We start from the raw sequence: 22,927 nt of genomic DNA on the forward strand, positions 1-22,927 counted from the left end.
CAAAACAATCATTTTTTTATCCCTAATTACAAAGGAAACCATGTCATGGGTGCCAAAAAAAAGAGGTTGTTTTTTCCCATGGAGGATTTTTCCTTCAGGAATGTGAAAATTATACAGAATAGTACCTTAGGCAGCTTATTTTGTAGCAGTATGCCCTGCCACCACCTCTTCCCAACAGAAGGGAAGAGAGCCACCTCTGATGAGGAGAAGGCTCCAATCTGTGTTGCCAGTTCTCTTGCTGAGACCCTGCAGGATCCCGGATAGAATGAGCTGCATCAAGAGCCATCGCCTACCACAGCTGCAAGTTACCACCAGCCTTTGTGCAATGCAAGCCAAGGACCCTGGGGCTCCTTCAGCCCTTCCTGAGCACCACCAGAGCATTGCCAGCCCTGTTTACTGCTGGGAGGGATGGGCAGTGGCACAGCAGCAGCTGCAACCCAGTTTTAGCTCAGAGACAACTACAGACTCTTGCTGTGCAGATGGGAGAGTTGTTGCTTCCCTGAGGAGGAGCTGCCAGAGCACAGAAGTCTTGACTGAGCTGTGCTACCAAGACGTGGGTCTCACTGCCTTTGAGGATCTCAGAAACCAGCAAGGCCCAGGAGCCAGGAGCCTTTCCCTGGCTGGGAAATGACCAGACCAGCTCCCACATCCAGCTCCCACTGAGTTTGAAGATCAGCTGCTGCCCCCTTCCCAAGAGGCAGGAGCAGCCTCTTCCTCTGAGCAGCAGCTCCAGCTCCTCAGTCCTGCTGAGCTCAGCAATAGCCCAGCTGAGCTCTGAACTGTAAGCTGGCTTTGTGTGTGGATAAAAATAGTGCGGCACAAATAACATTAACACCAAAATAAGGGCAACTGTCACATTTATGCTCTTTTTTTTTTACTGTGAAGCCCTCACAAGGATAAAAGGTCAGAGACTAGAATTCCAAGTGCAAAAACTCTCTTAGTTGTAGCACTACAGAGTCCTTTTCACTCTCTTTTTTTTTTTTTTTCTGGACAGGTTCCTTGGACATGCAAACCTTTTGGTGGGCTCTGCTAAGGAGTGAGGAGGAGTCATCACAGTGTGTAATCTCAGCACAGCACTGGGATTGCAAAAAGGAATGGAACCTTCCTTTCTGGCCCTGATGTTTAAATGTTGCCCATCACAGTGAAAATCCTCTAAGCTTATCTGAGCCAAAATGCAGAGAACAGTTTGTGAAATTTTGTCCTTCTGAAATAGAGCCCTGAGCTTGCCTCCTACTCCTATCAAACCTAATCTTATCCTGAGCAACAGCCTCAGCTCCCTTGCAGTCCAGACTCCTCCTCAAGTCTTTTTCCCCAACATTAAGAAATTTCTTGTGATTGTACCACTATGCATCTGAAAGTGCTGTCAAGGGTTACTGTCCTGCGAGGTGACCTGGAAAATGAAACCAGAGTGACTGGTGTTCGAATATTATAAGTCTATTCCTTGTTCCTCTGCTGAAGAATAGTCTTTGTTTTCAAAATTAACCCCCAGAGGTTCTTATTTATCAGCATAATTTTGTTTCATTTGCCACTGAATTCCAAATATTGCTTTGCCCTGGAGACCTGTTGTACTAATGCAGAGCCTCAGAGAAAGATTTATATTCCACATGCCAAATGTTGCTATGATTCCTACTAGAATAATAGGGGAAACATTTTGGCTCTACATACAGAAAATTTCATGAAGAGACAATATGTGCTTTTACATAGAAGACCCCACAAACAGCCCTGGATTCTTTCTTGAGGTGGTGCACAGAATTTCTCTATGTGAGAGGGTTGATTCCCCATCAGTGTCTTCCCAGCAATCTGAGGACATATTTTTGGTAGGAGTCTTGTGTCTCTGGCGAGCCCACTGATGAGGCAGCTTCACATGAAGAAGCTCCCTGTGGTAGGTGTTGCTGTGCCAGCCATCCAACATCATAACCCACAGCAAGGGAGCAGAGGTTCATTATTCCTTTTCTGCTGCTCACATCACAGTGTGCTCACTTGAGGCCGATAATACATTTTTATCTGTCTGTGATTTTAATATCCACTACATAATTTACAGCTCTTTGTTGCTCAGAACAATTGCACCTTGATTGCTGTTAAGCACCAGATGCCCAATAAACACTGGTCTTTCACACATCCTTCCAGCATCTGTCTTAAACCACATCATCTTTATTAGTAAACCAGCAATCTCTTAAAAGCAGCCAATCCCCTGCAGGCAAACTCACTTGGTGTTCCTGTTAATCAAAGTGTGCAGCTTTTCATGGCTCACCACCTTCCACACCTAAATTTCACTCTTACAGAAGCTCAGTGTTTAATTACTATCCACACTTGCCCTGGTTGTGCCCAGAGGCCAAAGAAGCCCCATGTCATTCTGTGCCAGTCCTGTGAAGAGCCAGGGGCACTGGCATTCCCCATTGCATCTCCACTGACCCCGTGACAAGTCAAAGAGAAGCCCAAAGCAGGGCAGGTGAGCAGGCAGATGGAGGGAGAAGCCCTGAGGCTTAGGAGAGTGGGCTGCACAGAGAGGCGGTCGCCAGGAGCAGAGAAAACCCAGATCTAGCTGAGGAAAATACCAATGCCATTTCTGTTTTCACGGCAGCTGCAACTGCTCCGCCAGCTTTCATCTCTGGCTGCCTCCTCCTACATTTTCTGTCCCACGGGGGCTGGGATGGAAGTGCCAGGAGCCTTCTCGCAGCGCTTCCAGCAGCTACTCCACTCAGCAGTGGTTGCCTCTGGTTGTTTACATGCTCATGTGCTAAAGGCACAGAATTACCATGTGCCCTCCGAAACACCACACCTGGGGAATGCACAAAACCAGGGATGGGCAAAACTGCTCCCTGCTAACAACTGCATGGGAGTAGTGGGACAAAAACACAGCCTGGAAATGATTTCACCATTTTGCCTCTCACAAACTGTAATCCTGAGATGATTTGTTTTTAAGGAGTTCTGGCATTACTCCAAAGGGCTGCATTTTCCAGAGATGAGCTATCCATTTCCTCTGGTCTTTTTAACATGGCTGCAGCTGAACTTTTAAGCCAGATTATCCCAATTTACCAGGCATGAGATTATTGCTGGTGTGCAAAATGAGGCGGAGAATTAAAAATAACCATGCCAGTAAGTGTGCAGTCAGTTGGTTTTAGGCTTAGAGGTTTATATGTCTTTTGGAAGTACATGAGTTCCAGAATAGATTGTTCAGTAAGTCTGTGTGGTAGGGAGCCACGCAGAACTGACTCCTTTGATTTTCACAGATCATCTTAGGATATAGAAACATGAAAAAACACCCAGGCACTCATTTTAGAACTGAATAGGTCAGTGCTTTAACTGCACATGATGAAAGCCAGAAGTGTACTTGAGTATACTTAGCTCAGCTTAACTCAAAGTAATTGTATTGTGCACGTTAGGCTGTATCATACAGTGTAGAATGTGAAGTCCTCAAAGGCAGAAGTGACTGACTCCAGCCACGTAGAAAAGATGCTGATGAAATTTCAAGAATCTGATTTCCTGTTGGTTTATTTTTGCAAAAATTAATTTTTTAGATAAGATCATGTTTGAATTCCTGCTTTTTACTGCTGCACAAATGCCCTACGTTTAAGTGCAGTTCATAAACCTTCTGTACCCACTAAGGAGGAAAATGTTTGTCGCCCTCAGACACAGCCCAGACAAAGAACAGTCACCCAGCAGCCACAGCTTTTCGTGTATTTTAGGTCCCTCTTATTCATCATCTCTTTTTCTGGTGTATGTGTTTGTATTCCTGTATAAAGAAATGACACTTTCTCTGGTCTTTCAATGCAAATATAGTGCAGAAGAGATTTACTTCACGTATTTCTTGTGCTGCTGAAAACTGGTTTTGGACACCAGAATACATTAGCAATTCATCGCAAAACATGTGTAATTTAATGTATCATTTTGCATTCAGATATTGGTGCCTTTTCTTAACATTAAGAGGCTTACTACATTACAGTCAGCATGCTGACAACCCAGGTAAAGAGCTCCTTGTCACCTTTTGGTTTTGATTATGGCTACCTAAGGCCTGGGCCTTGTGTGCTTGGACACCTTGGTCACTCTTTAGCCAGCAGTGGTCATTTGGAGGAGAAATGAGGAATGTTTGGCTCCCTAAAACAGTTTTTAGTGGAGCTGAAGTCTTAAATTAATCCTTTTAACTTAATAATTGTGCTTTATTTTCCTTTTGCTAGCTAACATACATCTTCTTTTGGTGTCTGAGATGTCCAAACTATTAAAACTAAACTTTTTACTCACCCTGAATAATACAAGTATAGCAGTCACCATTAGACATCTGTCAGTTTCTGCCCTGTTCCATCTGAAATATCCACCAAGGATTTAGTATTCTGATCCTAATCCTAAGAAGTGGCACAAACCACAAGTGTTTGGGTTTGTTGTTACTATCCAACAGAGGAAAACACGCCAGTACCCCAGAAGTGGGCCCAGGATTTAATAATCCTTCTGCATGGATTATTTGACTTCTAATTATTTAGTTGTTATGGGCTTGCCCCAACCCTGGTCCCCCTCATCCTGACCGGAGTGAACACACATCTTCACAGCCCTGCTTGTTCCTGCCAGCATTCTGGGAGTGGCATCTGCCCAGCCTTTGTTCAGAGCCGGGGTGTCCAGAGCTGACACTGCCAGGGCACCACCAGCTCTGGGCAGTAAAGCCTGCTGGAGGGGGCACACAGGGTCTGCACAGCTGGGTTACTCTGAGCCGCCCAGGCAAACATACACCCATGGTTCCGCAGTCCCCAGAACAGCTAATCTTGCTCCCCTGTGCCAGTTGCTGTCCTATTAAATGTGTGCTTTTCATAGATGTAGTTCTGCAAATTCTGTGTGATACATCAAGATCAGTAAAAATAAGGTCAGTTATAAACACTGCCTTCTCCTTCTTCCTCTCCCTCTCTGTCCCCCTCCTAAGATATGCCTGTGGGCAGGGTGAACCTTGCCTGTCACACGCTTCACCCCCTTCACCCAAGACCAAGCAATAAGGCATGAAAGGCATAATGGAGGTGAAAAGTTAAAAGGCAAAAAGAAAAGAGAAAAAAGCAATAAAAGAGAAGCAACTGTAAACCTGTTGGTGCATTTACAGCTCACCCAACATGGACTAGAACCACCAAATACATTTCTGCTGTCCCATGTATAGTTATTGAATGCACTATTCTTTTTGGACTCACATGTATTTTGCACAAGGTCTCACCTTCCGTTTTAGTTCATGTAGCGTACTGATTTCAAAACTTGACATAAAAAAGGCTCCACTGGGCCCTCAAAGTTATAGCAAGCTTGACATAAAAAAGACTCCACTGGGCCCTCAGTATTAGACATTTTGGTAGAGGCTTCCTGACACACAGTGGGTTTCAATTCTGCCAGGCCACTGCTATTCTGGAGTGGTATGAGACTGTGTACAGAAATATACCATTGGCTTTGTCTGCCTCTCCCATCTACAGTCACACCAGCTGGGGACATGGGCTTCTGACAAGACACCTGGACTCACCTGGCAGCAACTGTGCAATTTCAAAGTGCCATCTGGGTGCTTTAATAATTCTGATAATTCATGTCATAGGGAAAGCCTGAAGAACAAGACAGCATTTGTATGCTGTCCTCTTTTTTTGCTCTTCTACCTTTCTGCTCATGTATTGTATTGCAGAGTTGCAAAGGGTTGTCATTCATAACAGTAATCTCGTGCCAATCATGTAAAAACTTCCTTTTAACAGAGATAAGAGTCTTCAGTCTACCAGTTCTTTAACTAAATAGGATTAATTAGCAGGAAGCCAGCTGCTTAATTCACCACTGACCTGTAAACCTGATAAGAATGAGGTCACTGGACATAATAGAGCTATTTAGGAGTTTAGGTCAAACTCTGATAGCAGAAAACATAGTTTAAAGATCAGTCCCATATAATAAAATTCTGGGGTAACAAAATACTGCTTATTAAAGAGAGATCTAGCCTTTAAAATAGTGTGCTCAGTATACTCAAAAGTACATTCCTTCCAAAACAAGCAATTGCAACATCTAAGCACAGTCAGTGGACACCAGACTTTGACATTCAACCCATCAAGCTTTTATATCCTTTCCCCCCAAATTTTTATATAAAGCTCACTTTTAGTAACCTTTAAGATCTCACAGGAGCTTCACATTATGAGAGCCTTGTTTCATGTTTCAATGAGTAGCAACCAGTGCTCTCTGAGCTTATCCTGAGTAATTGTCTTGATTAAAAGAAGTTTGTGTGAGGATTAGAAAAAATAAATAGTATGCAGATATTTCTACAGCTCTCCAATTTTCCTCCAACTTCCACCTAAGTTTTCACTATTTTTTTTCCGAAAGCAATTGTTTGCAAATCACAATTTCTATCACTAATACACATGTTCATTTGTATATTTCTGCTAAAATAGTGTTCCTGTTTTCCCCCAGAATCCCTGATTTCTTCCCCAAAATGGTGTCTTGCCTCTTCTCCTCATTATGTCAGAAATAACAGGCAGGGTTTCATTGATTTACTGATAGTGAATCATATTATAGTGTGCAAACTATAGTTTGCAAATATAGCAAATTGTAGTTAGTGTGCATGAATTTTCAAAGAGCTTGGTCCAGAACTACGTACAGATCAGAAATACCACCTGAAGGCACTTTTGGAAACTAACTGGACGTATTTTAAAACCTTGCAGTCACGTAAAACCAGACACAATATCTGAGACAAGGAACTCAAAAAAAAAAAAAACCCTTGATTTTCATGTATCAGGCCAATTTGTGCTTCTGATCCCAAAACAGAAAGAAGAAGGGTTACACCTTAGCTACCCATCTGGGAACAAGAAGATTTTCCTCTTTAATTTTTCCCCCCTTTTATTATTCCCTCCATCTTCAAAGCCTTCCTGTAGTAACTGGCTAGTGTCCCACCTTTCCTTGGCAAGGAAGTTTAAACATATTTCTTCAGATAGCCAAAAAGGTTGTTATGGTTTGGAAGAAAACATTACTTCTACCCAGGAGCTCAGCACACCATGTTCCCATTTCTTCAGCCCCCTGCCAATACTGAAAAGTGAGATTGCTTTTCAAGCCCACAGCTCAATAACGAACAGTTTTCTGAGTCTACTACAAAAGATCAGGAAGCCAGGCCCACTTTTTTATTTAATATACAGAGCCAGATTCTCAGCTGGTATAAGCTGAAGCAGCTCTACTGGTGTGAAGGAAAATATACTGATTAACACCTGCCAAAGTTCTGCTCTACATATTATGTTTGCAGAGTCAATGGCATAAATAATGGAAAATGTACTTCGTTTTTCCATTTTGAGACATTCTTCTTCCAGTACACCCTGGGAAAACATTGTACTTTTTAATAAAATGCTAAAGAGTCAATTAAAAAATGTAGGGCCAAAATTAAAGAAAATTCAAAAAATATTCTAGAGCAATTCATCACAATTACCTCCACAGCCACAGAAAAAATGGGATGAATAATTCCTCATCCAGAACTTTTCCCTCCTGTCTAGTACTAATATGCCAGAAGTGGATTTGTGAGAGGAGGGATGCACACACATGATACACTCCTTCTTGTTAGGCACTGCTGTCATTCTGTCTGGTATACAGGGCCCAAGCTACTGGAATTCATATTAGTTCATCTATTCAAATGGCCAAATGATTCATCAACAGAAAAGGAAAACTTATAAACTTTGCCTGTCTTTTAGAGAATGTTATTTGTAAAAAGTATTGCACATGTGAAAAAAACCCCATGTGGTGCTATCTTTTATTGAATTAATCTGTCTTTCATGATAACAGTGCAGAAACAATATATATCCAACTTTAAACAGGTGATGTCAAGGGTTGTTAAAGCTGAAAACAAACATGTTTTTTTAGTCTCATATAGAATTTTATATCTTCAGAATCTGCTACTCATGTAACATTTTGGGGTATGGATGCAACTTTACAACGAGGAATGCTGCCTGGTGGTGCACTATTAATCCTTTGATTCAATTTTTTTTAAAAGTAGACATACAAATCACTGCAACACTAACAGTGAGTAAACAAATACTCCCGTGCTGCCAGAGAAGATAGGGATATGTGCAAGATGATAGCACAGCTCGTTTAGTTTGAACTTCAGATTAAATAAGACTTTTTTTGTAGATATCTGAGATGGCAAAATGAGAAGGAAGAAGGAAAGACAAAGACAGGTAATGGAAATTTTGAAAAAGACTGTGAATCGTCTTTCCAGTCACTCCTGCCAGCTTGGGATAGGGGAAGAAGGAAGTGAAGACAGAAAGGGATCATCCTCGTGTTGCTACAGTCTGTCCATGAGCAGAGAAAACCTTTCCAACCCTGCTTTGAAATGGGCACACTCGCAACATTTCTAGTTCCTACACACGTATCTCTGTCGTCCTAATTAAAAAAAAAACAAACCCAAACAAACTGTCAGTGACATGAAATCTCATTGCTTGAGATTAATCCTCCCCTCCATGCTCCAGTTGCCCAGGCTATAGGCGGGAAAAGTTCAATAGCCTTTGAGAAAATCCTGGCTATGCCAGATGCAACGCCAATCCTAGGAGAGAGCCAGGAATTCAGAAGTGACTGAAGTCTGCTGACATGCCTGGTTCGTGCAGCACCTCACATTCAAAATGATTGTTTGCCTCATTCCCACTGTTATGAGCAGGACTCAGACAGCTTGGTGAATTTGTTCATCCCAGCAAGGCCATCCATGATTATTTAGGCCTTGCACACTGAACTTCTTGTCGAGGGCTGCGTCATGCCCCAAGCCACAGCCAGGACTGGTAAATTGGATCAGCTAATGGAAGGCCTTTGGCTGGTGTCAGCAACTCCCCAGACACTTCCCTTTGTGCTCAAACTGTTGTACAGGCTCCACAAAAGCACAGATCTCTGTCTTGCCCCAGGATGGACTCTCCCATGCCTCAGAGACACGCTCTCAGTGCTCTGAGGAGGGATATCCACACCGAGCTCCTCCTGAGCACTACTGGGTACATATATAGCAACTAAATACTCAGTCCAAGGCCTGGTGGAGAGTTTGGACCTCCGCGGTGGTTTAGCTTCAGAGATACACACAGCTGTTTGAAAGTCACTGCTCCAGCTCTTTCCCATCCAATTCTATTTTTTTTTTCTTCCTTGCTGTCCAGGAGATATTACATTTGTCAGCTCTGTCAGCACCAAGGTTTTATTTTCCCATTTTGTTCTTCCCCCTTGTTACCCGTTCATCTGTTTTCCTCCTGCCGTTTCTCTGCCCTCATGAACTCGGGAGCCTGGAACTAACACTTATTTCAAAAGGCGTGGTGAAGCCATCAGCTGAAAGCAGATTTTTTTTTCCCAAGCCTTGAACATCTGTCAGCAAACATTATGGGGGAGTGCTTGTTACCATAACAGGTTGTGTGGAAAAACACAGCCATGTCTCTCTCATCTTCCCGCAGTATTCCTTGGACTTCATAAACATGGACTGTCCTTCATCTAGGGCCTACAGTAGGTAAACTGTAATCTTTATCAAATCAAAATGACTAGGCCATACAGCTAAAGAGACTAGACTAAAAAACCAGGCCTGCTCTGGCTAGCTTAAAGCAGAGAAATCATTGTAGCATGCTGCTATTATCAAATCTACAAGACATAGCCTCATTTATTACTCATCATGTTGCCATTTATGAGAAAATGAATGAAAATAGCAAAGAGAATCAGGTTTCAAAAGAGAAGTCCTGAAAACAGGTGAGTGATGTATCCCTCTGGGCGCATGCTGGCTTGTAGGATCAGTTCTGGCTCAAAACCTTGTATGTGGAAAACCCCAGTGATGAAAGGTCATCAGAATTTACAAACCTTACAACACATCTGTTGACCTCTATCAGTCTCACATGAGCCTTTTGTTTACTTGCCTTTTTAATTAGAGATACAAGGTGCAAAACAATAAGCCGCACAAGGTATTGTACCCAGGAGAATAGCAACGACCCCATCTCATGCACAGGAGCAGCCCTGGGTTTTAGCTGTAAGGTATGTGACTAAGTATAGTTTATTTAACCTCAGTGACCTTTCATGAAGGCGCTCTGTGTTCTGCTCAGCAAAGGAAAAGTAAACCTTGTCACTTTATTAAGACCATTTATCTTAGTGTATAAATGACCAATACCCTCCAGGCGTCACTTCTTGCACGCACACTCTGAGTTTGCACTTGCACAGCAAGTGCTTTGATTTAGAAAATGTATTTCCCTCAAATCTAGAGCCACGATGGTAGGTCACCAGAGTACTCCCCAGAGTACTCTGCTCCTCCCCCCTTACAGGTATGTTACAAAGGACATTGAGACCAGTGTGTGATTTTCCACCCACTCCACTGGGCTTCAGACCAGGATGACTACACCTTTGTCTCTTTGATTTGCCAGAGGATTTGGCACTGGCCCTACCCAAATGTGGAAACTGTCTGATAAAGGCTGACTGGAAATTGCATGATCTTGGCTTAGAGCAGCTGGCATTTCCATGCCAATATTCAGCTTTTTCTGTATGCTTAGTTTAATGGAGGAGCTTGTTGTTGATAGTGTATTTACTGATAGACATTTGCCATCATAATCTTCAAGAACTGGGCTCCTGAGCTATGAAATGTCAGTTCAGAGGAGTTCTAACAGGGATTATTGCTCCTCAAGAGTGCAACCAGACTTGCAACTGTGTGGAGACAGCAATGGGGAGGGAAGGTGGCAGGGAAGGAAAGAGATGACAGGGAGGAACAGAATATTAATAACTACATCAATTTCTCTTCTCATTGCTTTCTGGGCAGTTTTGCTGTAACTGGACTTCCATAATACCAGCAAGGTCCACCCACTTGCACTGCTCTCTGTGTCCCAGTGCCACAGAAGAGCTAGCATTAGTAGATGACATACTTGTTTTGCATTGTGTGTGCCATAAATAACACAGAGACGTCGTCATGTTCAAGGACTGATTTTGTCCAGTTGCTTTTCCTCTTATATGAGGTAAAAAATTAAAATAACAGTGAAAAATACAGGGGAAGCATGTGACATTTTCACCCAGGTGCTATGCTACCTGCTCCCCTTTTCCTGAGCCAGGAAGCAGCAAGCTAGATTTCTGGGGATTGTGCCAGATCAGATCTGTGGCACTACTGCAGGTGTGCAGGCTGTGCTCAGCTTTGGTAAGTGCCACTCCATCCTGGGGGGAGGTCTGAGTACTTCAGCAGCCAGCTTCTGGGGCAGCATTAGCACCTTGGTGCTCGTGCCTCTGAGCAGCACACTGCTCTTAACTTTTATCCCTCTTCCATTGGTTTTTCTTAGCCTACATGTGTGACAGAGCGTCAAATGCAGACTATTTCCAGCGCAGGTCGTTAATCCATTCCTTCCTCAGCCCAATGAGGTGGATACACAATGCTGTTACTCAGTCTCTATTTCCCAAACTGCTTTGGCTTTCCTCTCTATGGTGAGCTCTCCAGCCAAGGTAGCCCTTGATTCCCTGTGAGCAGCCCTTCAGCCACCAGGCAGAGTTGTTCTCAACGGGAGTGTCCTCACTGAGAGTGAGCAAAGCCTTCTTTTTCTACCTGTGTTCTCAAACTTTCCTCATCAGGCAGAAGAAAAAATGCAACTTTGATTTCTTTTTTCTGCCCCACAAAGTCTTAAATGACAACATAAATTCTAGAGAAAGTTGAATTTTAAAGGCTTGGAAGGATTGAGAAAACTGTTGCTTCCCATTTCTTCCTTTCCTTCAGATAGGTGAGACTTTAGTTTTTTACATTGGATGCCAGAAGCAGGTTTTTTTTCAGCAGAAATCCTTTGAGTGAGTGAAAGATGCAAAATCAGACAGTTTTCTGCATGGGAAATAAGTGAATCATTGCTGCTTTCATTGCTCATTCTGTTTATTAAAACTGCGGGGCCAAGATTTATTTTTAATGAACTCTGATCAGTCACAGCCAGTGATTTCACAATTCATGTTAGTACTGTAGGCATTTGTTGCACTGCAAACAGCACATTTGCTTATTTTCTGGAAGGTTTTTTTTCATCTGAATTGAAATTGGTCATACAGACTTCTCTGGGATTTTTCAGGCTAAGTATATTTGTTCCCATGGATAGAAGCCATATGTCAGAACCCTTTATTGTCACCAAAGGAAAAGAAAATCTCACCTTTATTCTGCTAAGTCTTTTCCTTTTTGTTTCCTTTTTTTTCTCTTTACTGTGTCTTGACATCCTGTCTCATTAAAATATAGATCATCCTCATGTTTTCTCTAATATGAATGTGTGTATATTAGGGAAAATACATAGTTAACAGATGAGAAAAGATAACATATAAATCAAACTGTATGCCAAAACAGAGACAGACATAATGAAAGCTGTAGAATCACATGTCTGCATTATATCTTCCATATAAATGGAACTGTGAAGTAGAAATCAATGTGTTCAGTCCTTGACCACAAAAAGCTAAAATTCTACAAAATTTTATCAGTAAAACTGGACATTTTGGACTGGCTTTTAGAATGGCAGGCTGTTGAAAAGCAATGCAGAAGTGCTGCACAGCAGGGCTGGGCTGACAGTGCCTAACCAGCAGCACTACAGCCAGCTGCTTTTCTTCCTGCCTGTTTTCCCTGGGATCCAAGAGAATGAACCCACTCGCTCCAAAGGGATGTTTACTTTGATTTTCTGAAACAATTTTAAAGCAGCTGCTGGAAGATGATTAAACAAAGTATTTCAGAAATGCTTCAGATGAGGTGAGGATCACACTGTGTGGTGCTGGAGCCAGGTGCCTGTTTGGGACCTTGGCTGCAGGTGCTGATCAAAGTCCCCAGCTGAGGGTAGGTGGCCATCTGCAGGGCTTCACTCACAGCTCAGGTAGCACCATCTCAGTATCCTCATCCTCTCCCAGAGTGCTATCAAAGTTTGTTTTAAAGAAACAAACTGTACTAGAACTCTGCAAAAAAGCACTGCTTTAATACGATGTTCTTGCCATTTCTTTTCTTTTCCCTGGCCTCCTCCTGTTACAGTGCAGCCTCATCCTTCATGGGAAACCATGGCAGCTGAATCATTTGGTGCAACAACTGCTGTATTTAGTCATTCTCCACACCTTTTTCCCTATTTTGCTCCCTGAGTGTCTGTGCCAAGGTTGCCTGCACAGCTGACAGCAGTGGTTTCTAATGGTGTGACCAAGGGAAACATGATTGACACAAGGATAATTCATCTCTTTGTCTACTCAGAGGCTGAATTGTAGTCAAGATACAGATTAGGAGGATGTTCGAAGTTTAAATTCCTTTACCCCCACTGCAGAGTCAAATACCTGCTTACATCCCCATAGACTTCAGCATTTATTGTTTTCTGTGTCATAATGGGTACCCACTAGCAATTTGAGTAAACTCTCAGAGAATGAAGTCCTACCCTTTCTGTGTGGAGCCTGACTCTGTCAAGGCCTCAGGTAGTGAATTGTCCCCTCTGTATCTAGGAAGATGAGCTGGAGTGGTATTCAGAACAGAATGGAGTTTCCAGCTTGCCTCTGAACTATAGACACCTTTTTTGTGGAATGGGTTGCCCTCTGCCTTCAACATCTGGCTATCATCACCCTGAGGTGCACAGAAACGTGGGCTCCCCAGGCAAAACCCAAATATCTGGCACTTCTAGCTTGTCACTTGGGCTTTGTACTAGCTTACATTTATTTAGGACTAACAAAACAGCCAGTTCTGCAAAATGTAAAGAAAATAAAACTTACAAAAATATTTAAATATTTAAAATTGTATGTAACACAAGTATTTGCACAGCAGAAAATTATTAAATGGATAGGTCCATCTATTTAAAACACTAATATTTGCTTTTACATTGTAGTACTCTAGCACTTTGGAGATTTGGGAAAATAAAAAAACATGTTGGCAACAAAAGGCGTGGCCTTGCTTGTACTACAGAAAATAATGCCTCTGTTTTCAGACACCAAATTCGAGACAGTCCTCTGTTTTGACTTTTAACATCATTTCATAAGTTCACTTTTCATGGAACTACTCAGACCTGGCTAAAATTCTGATTAATTCTTACTCTGTTTTCACAAAATATCATTAACAGAAACAGAGTTTTTCAGCCTTTCTTTTCTAAGACATTTAATATTGCCTCTCAAAGAAAACTCCACATTTTTCTCTTTTTAGAGTTCCTTCAGAGAAAGGTTTACTTTTGGAAATGTTAAAATAAACAGTATAAACTTCTAGTCTGAGAAGTTGCTGTGGGTGCCAGAACTACAGCTGTAGCCACAGGATGACCAGATATTTAGGGACAGAAAAGAGGACAACTCCTTCTGCTTCGTGCTATTGCAGGACTGACACTACACCAGCACTCTGCTTAAGGGATGTAGAACCAGGGTAAAAACCACTGCCATTTTAGGCGCTCCTTTTCTCCCAGAATAGCCTGTTAAAGTCTAAAGTGGCTGAGTAGGAGTAATGCAAACTGAATTGTTCCTGACGCACATGCAGATCCTCAGTGCCGAGTTAAGGGAGAGCTCTCCTAAACCTCTCTCACGTGGGTAAGTCCCTCATCCTTCGGGTAATCCCATTAACTTCCTCAAAGATCTAAATTCCCAGATAGTCAAAGAGCTCAGAATGTTTATACCTATAGTCATTTTTCAAGTTGGGAAATGGAGAAAAATCATATGAGTTTTTAGGGAATATGGGTCATCAGGTAGAGAACAGTCTCTGTACTGGAAATCTGGACTATGATGATTTTCTCAAAGTTAATGGTGGCCGTGTTTGACCTGAATTAAGCTCTGTTTGCCAAGTACTGTATCTGACTCAATGAGAGAAAGGTCAGAAATGAGGAAACACCTTGTGCTCTGAGAACCTCATCAGCTTTTTATTGCAGAGTTCATAGTTCTCTTTTGTCTCAGATAGATGTAACTTTTGGCCAAGTCAGAAACTCCAGTTCTCACTTGTATGCTCAGCTTTATTTAGAGTACGGGAAAAGTTCTCATAAACTTTTCAACAAAACCCAACTAAATTTTAAATATGTAACAAACCAGCTGAGTTTTGGTTTGTTTGGAAAGTAACAACCTCAAATCTGGAAGTATTTTATATGAAACATGCAGATCTGTTTTAAAACAAACATTGCAATAAATTCAGCATTGAAGTAGTTGGGCAACTTAATAGACCTAACTTCCTCCTCTATTAAATGAACTGCTTACATGGGATAATTAGTCTGAGACTGCAAAAAAAACTAAAAGAAGGCCGGAATTGTTTTCTCCTTTCCCTGCTTTTTCAAAGCATTGCTTGTGAGTTTTACAGAAATCCATAGGAACGTACAAAACTGTTCCAATGCTCCCCACTGCTTTTTTGTCTTCACTTCTGCAAGTTGATTTGCTGCTTTATTATTTGCCTCTTAATATCACAAGGACATTAATTAATGCTTTAGGCTTCCCTGCTTGCCAGGTAGCAAACAAGTGTAGAGACTAGAAGCTCATTAGCTCGAAGTGACATATTTTACCACTTGGAGCCAAAATTCAGGCTGATTCATTTGAAAACACTAGCATAAAAAGTGCAGTTTTGCATTGGGAATCTTGGTCTTTTTTCTATATACTACACTGATAATTTAGGGTGCTGTTCTTTCTCAGATTCAGTCTTAACTCCTAATTTTAAAATTATCAGGGAAGTACCATATGACTTCAAGGCAACAAACATAATTTATTTGTGGTTTGATCTCAGAAACCTCATTCAGTTAAAACTCCTACTGTTCCCTGGGAGACTTTGCCAAACAAGGATTCAGGACAGAGTGTGAGAATCTTCTCAAGGCACAGGCAGAGCAGTCTTCACATGGTAAGTGGTGATCACTAACAGAGCTTGCTGAGAATGAACTCACTGAAGGGTGTCTCATCATCATCCACATGCCTGAGTTTCAAAATGAAATGATGATCAAAGGTGGCACTTACAATCAGAAAAGTGAGCAAAAATTGCCTGGACCAGGATTTAGACTGACACAGGAGCCCAGGATTTCAGTAATGGAGACCATGTGTTCCTGCTGCTCAGCAGGCAGAGAAGACACTTCAGTGTGACTTTGTGCAAGCCAAAAACTCTGGTTGTTGATAATTTTTTTCCTTGACAAATTAATTATATGACTTTCACCCTAATGTAGAAAGGGCTTACAGTGTTGCTATGTACTGGAGGCAGCATGTCTTCAGTCCATGATTTAGTTACTTCTTGTGTAATTAAAGCAGCAAATAAAATTTTAAGGTGGATCAGCAACTTCTTTTGCAATGGCCCTTTTGGTGCCTTCAAGGCAGCATTTGTCCAGCATTTTCCTCTTGGCATAACAGTGCAGTTTAGAATCTGGATCAGAGGGGTTGGGTGTCTGAAATTGTTTTAGTTGCAGAAGTATACTGACAGTGTAAAAATGAGAATTGTGAGATAATTCAGTCTTAGTAAAAAGTCACACATTTCAGTAAGAGCATAAATATTTTGACTGTAGTTGACATAATTTCTTTTGGAACAAGTAGAAACAGTACCAGTGTGCAGAACAGCAGTGACCTCCCAGAAGTGATTCTTTTCTGCCATAAATTAACTCCCCTTTTCCTTTCTCCCCTACAATATTATCTGGGTGATTCTAAAATCCCAACAGTTAATTCCACTTGACAAACAACTCTAAGTCCTGACAAAACTGTGGTAATGTAGCCTTATTGAGTGTCATGACAGTTTAGCTGGGATGTTTCTGAATTAGTATTTAAGTGTTTTGGTCAGGAGATGTGCAATAAATGTCCTGAAGAAGCAGTTTCAGCAGGCTATTGATTGCTAGACCTGGGGAAGAGGTGGGTGTTAGCAAGACAGCAGACTCAAAAGACCTTTCTGAATAATTGTTCAGCATTTGTAGATAACCAATTCTGGGAATATAAGGCACCAACTCATCTCTGAAATAACACAAGACAACAGTCTCAAGCGCAAAGGTATTTTACCATTCCCAAATTAATTTCTTCAGTTCAGCATGCTGTCCTCTAAGCCTGCCTTTGTCAGGTTAGACACTGATGTAAAGTGTGCCACAGAAACAGGCCAGAGAAAATAATCTGGAAATGACCAGCTGCCTTTTTTTTTGCACACATGTCCAGTGGCACTCAGGGAGATCCTCAAGAAAAGAAGGCACAGAGCAGCAGTCTCCTCCACTCTGGCGTTGGGCAGCCCTAGGCAGTTTATCTTTCCACTCCCCAGTTTGCTTTTCCCCGTGGAAAAGCCAGAAGGGGCTGGAGATTGTTGTCTCATCCTGCACAGAGCTGTGGACAGAGGATGCCTCAGGTAGAGCTGCCAATGTGCAAATACATGATGGGCAGGAAAATTCTGTTCTTTGCTTAGGTTCCCTTTCAGCCGCACAGAACTGATCACGTTGTCCCTGCTGCTCTCTAAGCATGCACGCTCAGATCTAGACATAGCAGCAGAATATTATTCAACTTGAAAAACTGTGGAGGACCTTCCTAGGTCTCAATCCCTGCCCCTGTTTTTTAAATAACTCATCCTCTCTCTGTTCCTTTTCTATAATTAATAAGAGTTTTTCTTGCCCCACCTACACCCATTCTGTTTAAATATTTATTTCATCAAGTATGTATTTTATTGATTTACATTGAACAATATGGCAGAGATCTGGAAGGAGTGCTACACAAAATTAAACACAGTAAAATATTTTTTAAGAGCAATTAAAGACCTTCTCTTTCTGCTGAACTTCAGCAATAAAATGAGTGTAATTCACTGCCTTTGTATTCAGAATCTTCAAAGCAATTTGTGAAGAAGTAGACTCCTGTCTTTTTACAATATGATGATGCAGGAAATTATTTTGATGGAAATTACTCTGGAAAAGACGGATTATACCCCTTGAAGTTAACTTGGTAGTGTTGTCATCAGAAAGGTGTACTAGCATAATTTTGCAGCTGAGCCTGAGCTCCTTCACTAGCTGGAGACAGTGTCAAAAACAGGCTTAAAGATCATCATGTTTAATTTCCTAGCACTTAATATAGATATAAGTTTATAGTATCTGGTCAGTCAGTCTCTGAAAATCCTATGGCAATCACCAAATACTCAAAATAAGTCAAAATTATATTGTCTGAATTATTTAGTCAGCAGGCAAAACCCAGTTAAAGCTGATGAATCTAAAAGTATTTGAGGTAGCTTTTGAGGAAAGGTATGTACCTTTCCTCAAAGCCACCTCCTGGGTATAAGTTTGGGAGCTAACTCACAAGCTGCTGTTTCAAACCAGTGAAATAATGATTGTGAGACAGGAATTACTGCAGTCAGAAGTAAGAATTGCCATACCCACTGGGACAGCTAAACAAAAGCATCTCCTCCAAAATGGACTGTAGAATATTCAGGTCAGTAATCATCCACTTCATCTTATAGAATCAGTAAGCAAAAAAAAAAAGGAAATGTGGTGCTTCTTTCAGCTGACAAAATATGTACCTACACTTGTGTGTGCAGAGCAACTGAGAGACGCCAGCTAATGAACAACCACCCAGTACATAAAGCCAAGACAGCCCTAACTTCTGAAGGCCCCTGCTTAATCCCTGCTTGTGTCCTGTGACAGAGCACAGAAGAACCCCCAGCTGGATCATCTACCATGATCTTTTAGAACGTACTAGTGGATGCAGAGGCAAAATCTGAGCCCCTTATTGAAGGACTTGGTTCTTGTAGGGTGATTAGTGCTTCCTGAAATCAAAGTATCTTTCAAGTGCCCCAAGCTGAATACCAAACATGATAAATTGGTTCCAAATTACAATGCAAACCTGTGAAACAGACAGGCACACAAATGGCTACATACATGTGGGTATGTGCCTGCAGTCCCATCCTTGGAGTGAATTTGTACTGTCTTCATATGGGAGAGCTAAAATAGGACAATGATTATTTAAATCGAGTGTGAACTACACAAATGCTGCCAGCTAATTCTGAACAGCTTCAGTACTGGCTAAAATAGTTGTTTGAGGATTAGAAGGATTAGTTGTTGAGATTCAGTATAAACAGATCACAGCAACAATGCAATTGCTCAGAGAGCTTTGGTTCAGCACACATGCTGTGGTTGTAAAACATACACAGGGCATCAGGCATGGAACATATATGAAAAGGGAATGGCAATCAATGGCCGGATGCTGGATTTCTCTTCTAACAGAACACTGGGATTCCAAGTAATGGATATGCACCTCTTCATGTTTATTTCATTTTTTCTCAGGCTGGTGTGGCAGCCCTAGAAGACAGCAGTCAGTGAACCTGTGCCAGAGATATATTCAGTCATACCTATTCCATTTAATCCTCATTATCTGCAAGGCTTCAGGCTGGGCAGGGAGGGGGAGGCAGCCGTGTCCAGCTGCAAAGAGCAACTCTGGGCTCATGTCACACAAACAACCAGCAGGGATTGCCTTGGAGGTGACCTAAGACCTCTCTGGATCTATTCACATACATGTGCTTTTTTGAAACAAAGCTAAATCCTTGGAGACAGCGTGTCTGTGTACAGAAAGGGTCTCTTTCTTGTTTGATCTTACAAGATGTTACTGTTAGCAAAAGCAAACAACCCACACCCCATATTTAGTGTATTTTTTGTTAGTTTTAGTCTGTCTGAAATGCCTGGAGCCCAGTTGTGTCTGGCATGGACCTGTGGTGCAGCATTGCACAGGTGAAGGGCCTGAGTCCCATGGGTGTTATAGGGCTAAATTCCTCCATGAAGAGCATATACAAAAAAACAGAGAGGAATGCAGCTACACACATGCAAATATACCGAGCTCTGGAAGGCCATCTATTCCCAATGAAATAACAATGTTTGTGCCCTCAGTAGGCAGAAAGTAATTCCATTCCTTTTTAGTACTTTGTTACCATTATAGAGAGGTTTTTTGGTTCTGGATTTGCTTTTAAAATCCGTTTGGTCCCCACTGTTTGTCCCTGTCCAGTTAGATTATCTTTTATTGCGTAAGAGCACATAAAAAATTTGAAAAACAAATGGAAATTCAGCTATTAGCACAGTTAGAAAAAGGAAAGCAACACAAACCCTGGACGTGTTAAGCATCTCTTTCATCAGTCCACCCTCTTGTGCTGGACTATGACCAATGAAATAACGTAGAACATCAATCTTTTTCAAAAAACAATGTAATTCTTGCAATGTCTAGATTGCTTCTGGGATTTGAGACTGTTTACTACACTTTCTAAATTGCTCAGACAATGTTTATGTAAATGAAAATATTTATCTAGGTTACTGCTGTTAAGTACCCACTGAGAAACATTTTGCATTTATAGATGACCTTAAGCAACAATAGCAGAAGAAATTACTAGCAGGCAACATTTGGGATAGGCATGAAACCCTACATAAATCTAAAAAACAATAGTCCAGATTCTGCTGTGAGGGACCACCTGGTCCTCTTAGTCACACAGCTTTAATTCCCATTAGAAACATAGAATTTTGTTTCTGGATTGCAATGTCCAACCACAGAAATTTAACTACAGTCTCTTTCCTGACAAGCAGCAATGCTATTTCATGTCATCAGTGACAAGTTTTGTAGAAAGTTACTGTCTATACTTTTAGGCAGAGCTGAGGAACCTTTTTAACATTCCAGTATATCAGAATTATGCAATAACAGTACAAAAATAAATTAATATCAACTTACCTGCTGTGGACTGCTGTGATACTGTAGGGCTGGATGTCATGTGAAATAAAGTCATGACTACATTTATACCAAGGGATGCAGTTTCATTAGCCTTGTAAAAGGCTTTGCCTGGACAAAAATAATAAAGACAGTTAATCTAAGCATTTTAAGTGGGCTAGTAAAACTTTTTTACAACAGTGAGCAGACAGTAATGATGAGAATTAAAGCAGTCCTCATTAAATTTAATTTGTTTCACTTCCAGCTGAGCTTTCAACTGATGATAAATATGAACTTGTTTCCCTTTTGCAAAGTTTAAAGAGAAAGACAGTGTTTGAGATCAAACTATAGGCAGACAGTGCTTTATATCCACTTCTTAGATGCCTGCTTTCTGGCTGAAACAATGAAAGTCAAGAAGAGAAATTATGTATACAGATGTGTTTATCTGACATACATAAAATGGCCATGAGTCTTCTTGGGAAATGGTGATGTTGTTTTGATTGTTCTTCAGTCCAGAATAAATTGTGTTTCCAGGATGGTGAACAGAGAGCTCAAAGCAGCTCATGCACAACCAAGAGAGGAGAAGGCATGGAAGCAGCACCTACATGCTCATCTCCATCCTTCAGCACACAACTGCTCTCCCAGACCACTGTGCAGGATACCTTTCTCCATCTGGTGATGGAGATCCAAATGTGCATGCATGTGTGTGGCTGCAGGAGCGGCCCACACAGACTTTGCCTGTACCACCTCACGCTTCTCTGCCGCCACTGCCAGCACAACTGCTTGTGCAGCACCCATGTGGGCCAGGTGGGCAAACCATTAAGGACAAATCAGCCAAAAAAAAAAAAAAGAGTGTATTATTTCTCAGGCCAGTCTGTTTCTCAGTCTGCAGTAGAAAAATCCAAACACATGGTGCTGGCACTGTTGGTCAGTGGAAGAGAGGAGAGGTGGCAGAAGGTGATGGCAGCTGTGTGGATGGCAGTGCCCAGCATCAGGAGCCTTTTTAGCCCACTGTCATTGTGTTTGTGTCTCAGTGCTTGTATTTATAATCTCTTATGCCACCACACACTTCCAAGCCTGGCATGACACCAGAGATGTCTTTATTTGCCATATGCTTTTGCAGACAGTCATCACACACACCTGTAGTTACCATGTGGCTCTTCTATCATAGAATCATAGAATCATTAACACTGGAAAAATCTTCTGAGATCATTGAGCCCAACCTTTGGTTGCCACATCAACTAAACCATAGCATTTAGCATATTAAATGCCTCATCCAGTCATTTCTTGAACTTTTCTAGGTATGGTGATACCATACCACTGCCCTGGGCAGACTGTTCCAATGCTTAGCCATCCTTTCAATGAAGACGTTTTTCCTGTTGTCCATCCTGAACTTCCCCGACACAGCTTGAGGCCATTTCCTTTTGTCCTGTCACTAGTTCCCAGGAGAAAAGGCTGACCCCCAGCTGGAAACAGACTCCTTTCAGGGAGGTATAGAGAGCAGTAAAGTCTTCCCTGAGTCTCCTTTCCTCCAGGTTAAACATCCTCATCTCCCTCAGATGCTCCTCTAGACCCTTCACCAGCTCCATTGTCCTTCTCTGGACATGCTGAGCACCTCAGTGTCCTACATGAAGTGAGGGGCCTAAAACTGAATACAGGGTTTGAGGTGTGGCCTCACCAGTGCCAAGTGGAGAGGGAAAATCATTGTCCTGGCCGTGCTGGTGACACTGTTTCTGGTCCAGGCCAGGATGCCATTGGCTTTCTTGGTCATCCAGAGTACCTATGAATATATTCCCTTTGGTTGATATTTTTCCTGCCAAGGTGATAAATCCCAAAAGCTTCTCCCACAGCTCTTATTTGATGTGATAAAGAAACAGCCTACCTCCATCTATGGAGCACTGAGCATTGCAGGCACTGCTTCATTGCTTGCCTACAATGTCCCTTACCCTTCCTGCCCTGTCTTGTGCTGGCAAGTGACACTGGCTGCAGTCTTGGTAGTCGTTGGGTCTGCCCATGATGCCTTTACTGCCCAGAATAAGCTGTAATGTGTGCTGGCAGACCTGTTGTATGTGTATATATATGTATGCATACACATGTATGTGAATATATAGATATAGATATATGTATATATGCATGTAAATATAAATATACAAATATGTGGATGTAAATATGTACATACATATATATGTGTGTGTGTGTGTACATTTATATAAATACATGCATTCACATAGATGACAACAACCAAAGCAGTTGAATTCATAGTGGTGCCAGACATTCTTATGAGATTTGTGACAATGTGGTTTTTGCAGTCCTATTTCCACCTACAGACCACTCCTCTGGTGTCATAAACTGCTTTCTTCCCCTAAAATAAAGGAAATGTATGTACAATGCCTAGAAGAAAATGGAAGTGTGAAGCCATTTAACACTCATGTTT

This window comes from Zonotrichia leucophrys, chromosome 3 (assembly GCF_028769735.1).
Source record: "Zonotrichia leucophrys gambelii isolate GWCS_2022_RI chromosome 3, RI_Zleu_2.0, whole genome shotgun sequence".
NCBI classification, from domain to species: domain Eukaryota; kingdom Metazoa; phylum Chordata; class Aves; order Passeriformes; family Passerellidae; genus Zonotrichia; species Zonotrichia leucophrys.